Raw genomic sequence first — 9,656 nt, forward strand, 5'->3', positions numbered from 1 at the left:
TGGAGATAAGTGATATCCAATGGGGTTTTGATTTGCATTTCCCTGATGATTAGAGATGTTGAGCATTTTTTCATATGTTTGTTGGCCATTCTTCTGTCTTCTTTTGAAAAATTTCTATACATGTCCTTTGCCCACTTTTTGATAGGGTTGTTTGATTTTCCCTTGCTGATTTTCCTGAGTTCTAAATACATTCTCATTATCAGTCCTTTATCGGAAGTGTAGCATGCAAAAATTTTTTCCCATTCTGTAGGTGTCTGTTTGCTCTCGTGACAGTTTCTTTGGGTGTGCAGAAGCTTTTTAATTTAATCAGGTCCCATTTATTTATTTTTATTGTTGATGTGATTGCCTTTGGGGTCTTCTTCATGAATTCTTTGCCTAGACCAATGTCTATTAGAGTCTTTCCCACATTTTATTATAGAATTCTAATAGTTTCACACCTTAGATTTAACTCTGTTATCCATCGTGATTTGATTTTTGTGAGAGGTGAGAGGTGTGGGTCCTGTTTCAGTCTTCTACATGTGGCTATCCAGTTTTCCCAGCACCATTTATTGAATAAGGAATCTTTTCCCCAGTGTATGTTTTTGTCTGCTTTGCCGAAGATTAGATGGCTATATGAGGATGGTTTTATACCTGGATTCTCAGTTCTGTTCCACTGGTCTGTGTCTCTGTTCTTATGCTAATACCAAGCTGATTTAATAAACACAGCCTTGTAGCATAGTTTGAAGTCTGGTAAATTAATACTTCCCATTTTGTTCTTATTGCCTGAAATTGCTTTTGCTAAACAGGATTTTCTCTGGTTTCATACAAAGCATAAAATTATTTTTTCTATATCTGTGAAAAATGATATTGGTAATTTAATAGAGATTGCACTGAATCCGTAGATCACTTTGGGTAGTATAGACATTTTAACAATGTTGATTCTTCTGATCCACGAGCATGATACGGTTTTCCACCTGTTTACGCCCTCTGCTATCTGGAAGGGAGTGTTTAACTCTCACTTTGAGAAGGTCCTTGGACCACTGAAGAGAGCCTGTGTGTCTGGAGAATAAGCACAGAGCTGGAGGGCAGAAAGAAGCCCCTGGGTGTGGAGGCAGCGTTCCTTCTGTGGTCGCTGACTTGCAGTATGACTGGGCTGCTTCCACTGTCCTCCGCTCTTGGCTGCAGTCAACAGCCAGCTCAGTTTCAGCATGTATTATCTCTCAGTTGCCCAGGAGGCTTACCTGCATATTTGCTGCCAACTAGGTGGCATTTCTGTGAGAGAGATTGAGAGAAGAATGCTTGGGTGTGGGAGGCTAGAGAGGAGACCTTCTTCTCTTAGTTCATTGTTCAGGTTTTCTGTATGAGCCTAGTGCATCATTAGCCACTCAGTGGTCCTTAGGGGACACCATGAAATAAGGATGCTAAAATTCTGCTGGACCTAGCTATTTATGGGAAAAGTCAGTACCCCATTTTTAGTCTTTTTGAAATTTCCATGCTTCTCTGGTGGGAAATTATAAGGACTAACATCTGTAAGTTTCTTTGAAAGTAAACCATGGTTGTGCAAGTAGATGACATTATCTGTCTTCTATTGACAGCAAGAATCAGTGATGCGGGTAATAAAGACTTTTTGAATTGAGACGAATGATGGGAGTAGACTAAATGTGAGCCCCAAATACACACGGTGCATATTCAGCATTTTGCCTTAAACTACCAGATGGATAATATTCTGTTAGGGGACCACAGTGTGGGTTATTTAAAAGGATGTAAAAGATTGCTGACCCAGGCTGGGACGGTGAGCAAGCTGTGGGCACATCTGCAACTACTGAGCATGTATTTCCAAGGGTTTCCAGGAGAACTTAAGTAAATAATTGCCTGCCTGAGTGATATGGGAGTTGCATAAGGGCCATAAACACACACGAGGATGGCCAACATGGCCAGCCAAATCCAGCTGTTTAGAAAACAGTGCCATTCAGCCCAAACATACCAAACGGTACCATCTCTCTTGGGTTCTCCAGCATGGCACAGAACTCTAAGCAGAAGGGCCACATTGGAGAGATGGATACCCAAGAGTTCTGACCTGGTGACAGCAGGAAAGATGCTACAAACGTGAAAATGTTGTGGTTTCCACATTATCGTGGACAGAGCTAAACAAGCCAGGGATCCAAAAGCTTCCAGAGCAGTGCCATGCATATTAATTGAGAAGAATTAATTTCCACCAGCAGGAAAGGGCTTCCTTCTGTTGTCAGTGACTGCTACTTCCACTTTGTTGGCACTACCATTCTGCCAAACACAACACCACGTGACATGTTGCATGTCAACTCTGCATTCTTAGGGCACAGAGGCCAGGCAGTGGCAATGGCTGAGCATTCGCATGGTTCTCCCTAATGAGTATAAAGCAATTAACTGAAATGACAGGTCAAAATCACATCAGTCTCCTATGTTTGAAGCAAAAGAGACACTGGGAGAAAAGAAACAAAATATTCATCATTAAACTAATGATGGGAAAATAAATCTACATGAACCCAGGTGCCTGTCATAAAAATCAAAATGGATATTGTACTACAATAAATTGCTAATTTCTTATGTTGTACTGAAATTTCATCACATCGATTAGATCCTGAAATAAATGACAAATGGGACATTGGCTGGAGATGAAGAAAATAATATATTTTCATAGGAGGGCTAGCGGTTTAGATATTTGTTGAACTGGAATTTGACCTGTGGCATTACACTGCAGACTGTCTCCAAAAACTGTAAGTGGGGCAGAAGAGACTTTTCTGCATAATAGGTTGTGTTCTAACAGTGACATTGTGCATAAAAATAGACAGCTAACAAAGCAAAGGAAAAGAAACAGTTCACCAAATCAACAAAACATTTTGTGCTCTCAAAATGAACGTGGTAGAAACTGCACTTGAGCCGAAAGGTTGTTCCTTTGAAGTAAATAGAACTACGTGTGATGTCGTGACTGAGAAAAGAGAAATCTGTACAAGGACGAGGACGCACCATCTGAAAACTAATGAGATGTTACATGTTGAGCCCAAATTACACCCCACTTTTGAGCACGTAACTAGGCAAGATCTGAGCCAAAGTATAAAGGGTTGACATAAAACTTTGAGAACACAGAACTCAGACATTGTGACAGAAGACGCACAAGGAAAAAAGAGTAACGACAGAGCTAAGATGCAGAATGAAACCATCTAGGTTGAGAGCTACTTTCTTTCTCCAATTTTTTTCTCCTGTTGGATTTTCTATCTTGTGATGCCAAAACAATGTATGTATGAAATTGTACATTCCACTTCATTTCTCCAACACACCACAGAAATTAAACACATAAGCATGGAGATCACTTGTGGAAAATCCTGTCTCTGAATAATAGTTTGTCTATAAGCTATGAGAATAGATATAGCACTGCCTACAGTGGAATCTGTTTTTTTGTATGTGTGGCAATGTGCAGTCATGACATGCTCAGAGAGCTCGTCTTTTTTCAGAAAGAACTGATGTCACAGTGTGTCGCTACTGTAATTATGTATGGCTATAGGATCTTTTTCTTTCTGGTTAATGCAAACAAAGCAGCTATTTCTATTGCTTTTGGTAAATGTGGAAGTTGAGAGTGATAGGTTAGTTCTGGAAATCTGTAAGCATTAATATAATTATTTTTGTCCTAAGAACAGGCCCTCATACAGTTGTGCAGGTTATGTCCTGCACCAAGCCTCCAAGTGTAGGGCATGACTGGCTTGGAAATCCAGCCTTATCTGTTCTCTGGCTGTGCACCCTGGCGTGGGGCTGCATGGGAGAAGGGAGGGAGATATATCTTTTTAATTTTCACAAGTGCACTGCATGAGCTAGCAGTTTCACCAGAAGCCTCTACTAGCTACCTGATAAGAAAAGGGTGGGATGTCAGTCCACCCACATGTACAACACCGAGTTATTTATTGCAGGTGTTTACCCACCATTAAATACTAAACCGGCTGCTACCCTGTTTCCCAGACTCTAAGGTACAGTCCAGTCACTCAGAGATCTTGTTAAAATGCAGATTCTGACACAAGAGGTCTGAATCCTGAGATTCTGCATTTCTAACAAGCTCTCAAATGACTCTAATTCTGTTGATCCACTGATCACACTTTTTTTTTTCTTTTGAGACAAGGTCTCACTTTGTCACCTAGGCTAGAGTGTAGTGCTGTCATCGTAGCTCACAGCAACCTCAAACTCCTGGGCTCAAGCGATCCTCCTGCCTCAGCCTCCTGAGTAGCTGGGACTACAGGTGTGCATTGCCACATCCCACTAATTTTTCTATTTTTTGTAGAGACAGGGTCTCACTTTTGCTCAGGCTGGTCTTGAATTCCTGAGCTCAAGTGATCCTCTAGCTTCGGCCTCCCAGAGTACCAGGATTACAGGTGTGAGCCACTGTGCCCGGCTACTCATCACACTTTGACTAGCAAGGCCCCGTCCATGTCAAGGCGAACCAAACTCATAGGTAAACTCTGGCTGTGACACTCAGATGGGCCCCTTCCTTTCTACTGACCACTGCACCCTCCTGTCCATCTTTCTGCCTCAACAAACCTCAATCAGAACCCTCCCTGCTCCCAAAAAGGCCCTCACCATACCAAATCCTCAATGTCTCTACCAATAAAGAGGTACAGAAAGTGAGACAGCATCCTGATTCTTGTAGACTGTGAGTTCTTCTTTCAACTAGCTTCATCTCCTCCTTAAGGAGAAGAGGCCCTTAACCCCAGGGCTCACCTGGCAGTGGGGGCAGAAATTATTTACTAACCACTCAGTGCCATTCTGTGCACTTTACCTCCATGCTCCCCCCAGCTTTTCCTAGCCATTCTACAAGACAGCTATCATCTCTGTATTATATTTACAGATGGAGAAACTGAGGCCTGAAGAGATTACATACCCTCTCCAAAAACACAGAACTAGTAAGTAAACTTGTAGGGAATTAAATCTAGGGCTGATTCCAAATTCTGAACATGAGCTCCTGTATCTTGTTTCTAAATTTCAAGGAACTTAATTCCTTCTGTCAATAAAGAGAAGGTTTTCCAATTGGCATCCTTTTATCAGACACTGTGACACTCGAGGTAGAAGTGATGTTGCAGGCATGGGCTTATTACAGTAGACATCCCTTTATTTGTTTTAAACAGAATCCTATTACTGCAGAGCCATGAGAATGTCTCACGCAACTTCTACAATTGTGACATTATCTCTGCTTCCTCATGACAGTTGATTTTGGTGACTGGTTACTTATTTTAAAGCATTTCTGATCATGGACTAAAATGTCAGTGTCAAAGCTTCTCCAGGCTTTCAAATGTTGTGCTTCAGTACACAATGTGTGCCATCTCTCTGCAGTAATTAGGACCAGGCAGGAGAGGGGTCCAGAATGTCCAGGAGCAGGGGGATGGCCGTCTCTGTCAGTGTCTATAAGGAGGCCTGGCCTCCAAGCACCCAGCAGGAGGGGCAGACCCCATTGAGAGACCAGCTTGCTCCAAGGAGGAACTCCCACCAACTGGGGCTCCAGAGAGGCATGAGGGGTGTGGTCAGAGCAAGGTGCACTGCACAATCCCAGCTTCAACTCCCATTTGGTGGGTTCATAACTCATGAATCACAGGAAGTTGTGGGGGAGAGCCCAGGGGAAAGAAAATGATTTTCAAAATGCTTCCAGACCACTTTCTAGCTGAGGCTAGCACATGACGCAGCTTCTACTGCTGATGGGAGATACTTGGCATAGAGCTATGGAAAGGTGACAGAAGCTGGTCAGTCTCTTGTTTCTAGGCAGTAGTGTCTCCAAGAAGCCTATTCCTAAGGTAGTCATCCCAACCCACTTTGGCATGATAAAAAGCCTTACAAAAGCATGCTGAGATGAGCCAGCAGCCAGCCATCAGAGTGGCGGATGCAGCCCACACTAAATTGCCTTTAGTGAACTCAGCATTGACATTGTGCCATCTGGTTGCATTGATTTGGCTTATAAGAACCAACACCTTCTTCCCCAATTCTGTAGTTGTTTTTGTTGTAAAGACATAAGAACATAATGTACTTTTTGTACCACATAATTCTTTTTATAAGAACCCACAGTAAGCTAGTCAATAAATATTTATTGAGCACTTATATGTCAGATACAGTGCTATTCCCTTTTTTGGGAAGAAAACAGTGAACAAAGAAATCACATTAATGAAGCTCATATTGTTGAAGGAAGACAAAATTTTTTTCTTGAGTGTCATGTCAGGCAAAGTTGTCAATCTCCTGAGCAAGTTTCCTTCTTTACTATAGTTACTAGGAAGCTCAGAGCCATTTTTTTTTTTTTTTGATTCACCTCTAACAAATGTACAGGACTTCATGGAATGAATTGTTATACAGAGCATACCCCTGGCTTTATGCTATTTTCCCTTTAATTAATTTTTTTTGTTTTATCTTTGTGGACCACATCATGTCCCTATTATTATTTTTTAATAGGGGGCTATAATTAAATAATAAAAGAGCCAAGCAGGTCCTTGGGACAGAGTTCAGGAGAAACTGATGATGAGATGTGATTTCTGGAGATAAATCCAACTAAAAAAGTATACTAGTTAGTGTGAGAGCAGTCTTAGCTGTCAAGGGTTGCAAGTGAGCATCCCCAGCAGTGAGAAGCAAGGCCAGGGAAAGGTGTGAGTGCCGAGGCCACTGGTGCTGATGTAGGGGCCGGGATGGAGTTCCTTAGGATGACTGGCTGGCTAGAAACCAGAATTTAAAGGTGGGGACTCAAAGAGAAAGCACTGCTGTAAGGACCAGTGGAGAATAAGGCACAGAGACAAAAAACCATGCATGAAACCAAATCTGTTAGGCAGTAAGCCACCCTGTCAATTAGGAATTTTTGATTGTAAGAAAAATGGACTTCAAAGAACTAAATGGGGATTTGTGGAGGCATCTGGGGTAGCTCACAGAATCTAAAAAAAAAAAAAAACAAAAACTAAACAATAGAACTAAAAGGGACAGGGTCCCTTCTGAGAGGATAATGGGCCATCACTTTAGGACTCCACTGTTGGAATGAGAGAGCAGCAACTGTTTTCCTTCTTTTGGTCTTGCTGCGGAAGATTCAGATTGCCTGGCACGTGGTAGGAGCTCACTACATATAGGATGAATGAATGAATGAGTGAATGAATGGGTGGAACTTCCATGGAGAGACTATCTAGTTGGCTGAACCAGGGTTAGGTACCCACCCCTTGGGACGAGGGGCGGAATGCCTTGGTTGAAGGTCCCACCAAAGCCACATTCAATGGGGTAATGTGGTTCAGACACTGTGACCAGAGGCAGGGAGAATAGATGTGGGTCAGGCAGAACCCAACAGGATGCCCACCGCAGGCAGCAGAGTAATGGCCAGTGCAGTAGAGAAAGCAGTGGTTACAGCTGTGGCAGTGGAACATCTGATCCAGTTAGCTAGCCCCTGTCCTCTAATGTCTGGAAGGAAAAATTGCAGAAGGAAACTCCAAAGCGCTGTTGCTAAACTTCAAGGCTAAGGTGAGATCGAGGAAGTGGACAGCTGGGCTAGATCTCAAAGGTGAAGATGCAGAAGGTTGAGTAAGTCCAGGTGGGTCTGAGGAGGAGAGAGTGGTGCTCAAACAGGTCAACACCAGAGCGACACATTTAGAAATTAGCTACATATGTTCTTAAAGAAGTATGCCTTTGTGCACTTCTCCCATAGCATCCTTTTTGTGCTTCTTAACAAACTGCATTTTAAAGTCTAGGCTCATAACTCCCTTGTTCCATGCAGTCTTCTGCTATAATGTTTGGTGTATTAGGCTGCAGGGGCAGGCCTCAGGAAACAGAATCTCTCTGACCTTCTTCTGTCCTCCTTTCACCTGCCCTATACTCTGGGGGCAAAAATGCTGATGTCATGAAGCCTCCAGAAAAACCCAGAAGGACAGGGTTTGGGGGAGCTTCTAGACAGCTGAACACACGGAGGCTCCTGACAGGTGGCACGCCAGGGGGGCCATGGACACTGCGTCCCCTTTCCCCATATCTCTCTATGCATCTCTTCATCTGTGTCCTTTGTAATATTCTTTATAATAAACTGGTAAATGTAAGTAAGGGTTTCCCTGAGTTCTGTGAGATGCTCCAGCAAATTAATGGAACCCAAAGAGAAGGTCACAAGGACTCCAAGTTGGAGCCGGTCAGTCCAGGCCTGGACTTGTGACTGGTGTCTAAAGAGGGGCAGTTTTGGAGCCTGAGCCCTCACCCTGTGGGATATGGTGCAATCTCTAGGCAGATAGTGTTGGAATTGAATTAGAGGACCCCCCCTCCCCCTGGTGGTGTCCACTGCTTGGAATGCTGGGGGAAAAAGCCCTCATGCATTTGGTCACAGAAGTCTTCTGTGCTGATGACTGCTGTGGTGTGAGAGCAGAGGGAAAACATGGTTTGGTTTGGGAGTTCTTCCCATGGCAAGTCTAATATTAAGGAAACCCTTCGGGCATTGCAGGCCAGGCATACCCCAATCAGGTGGACACAATGATCTCACCCCCGGGGCTCCAGCCCCACTGGACCTCTTGCTGCTCTTTAAACATGTCAACCTCACCTTCACTCAGAGCTTTTGCACCTGCTGTGTCACCCGCATGCCATTCTCATCCCTCAGTTTTCACCTGGCTGCCTCATTCTTTGCAAGGGTCACCTCCTTTTTGCAAACGTTACTTTCCCAATGTAAAGTAGCTGTTTCCAGTCATTCTCTGTCACATTGATCTATTTTATTTCCTCTATAGCACTTGCCATTCTCTAAAATAATCTTATTTGTTTAAATATGTGTGCATTGAGTATCTCCCACTCTAGAGTGTAAATTCCATGAGGGTGGGGACCAGGCCTGTCTGCTTCACTCCTGCATCCAGACAGCTAGAACAGCACCTGGCACCTTGTAGGTGCTTAATAAATATTTATGAAGTCATCCTCATATTCCTGGGCTAACCCCTACTTGGCTGTAGTGTACTGTCTTTCCTTCCTACTTGTTTTGCTGATATTTTATCTAAGAGTTTTATGTATACATTAATCAGAAAATAGGTCCTATTTCCTTCTCTGAAATCCCCCTCTAGATATTATTCCCTTAGGATGAGCTCCCTCTTTTTCTCTTCTTTGGAAGAGGTTGTATAAGACAGAAACAGTCTAGCCCTTGAAAGTTAGGTAGAATCCTCCTTTAATTTTCTCTGGGCCTGTTTTTTTATGGGAAGACTTTAAATGACTGTGTCAGTTTCTTAGTAATCACATGACTATTCAGGCTATTTCTTTTTGAGATTGTTAAGGCAAGTTTTTTCCTTTTCCCTCTTGGAACTTGACCATTTCATTTAAGTTTCTAATGGGTTCATACATATTCATTATATTAAAACATATAAATAAATAAATAAAGGGGCCACTCTTGGACTAATGACAACCACATGTTTTAAATCAAGGATTATAATTAACCCAATTCTGTACAATCAAGTTTCACTGAAAATATATGGAGCCTCATGTTTGTTGAAAAGCTTTGTGCTTACCCAGAAAGCACCGACTTGCCATTAGTTGCTGTAAGGACCCTTTTTTAAACAATTGTTTTCATAGAAACAATTTTGTTGCAATTTTGTAACACTTTACTGGAGTTGGCAAAATAGGAAATCCATTTGCCAGACGCCCCCACAGTGAGTGCTCAGCTGTGAGTGCTCAGCTGGCATAAATTTACAGGTTTT

This window comes from Lemur catta, chromosome 1 (assembly GCF_020740605.2).
Source record: "Lemur catta isolate mLemCat1 chromosome 1, mLemCat1.pri, whole genome shotgun sequence".
Classification (NCBI taxonomy): domain Eukaryota; kingdom Metazoa; phylum Chordata; class Mammalia; order Primates; family Lemuridae; genus Lemur; species Lemur catta.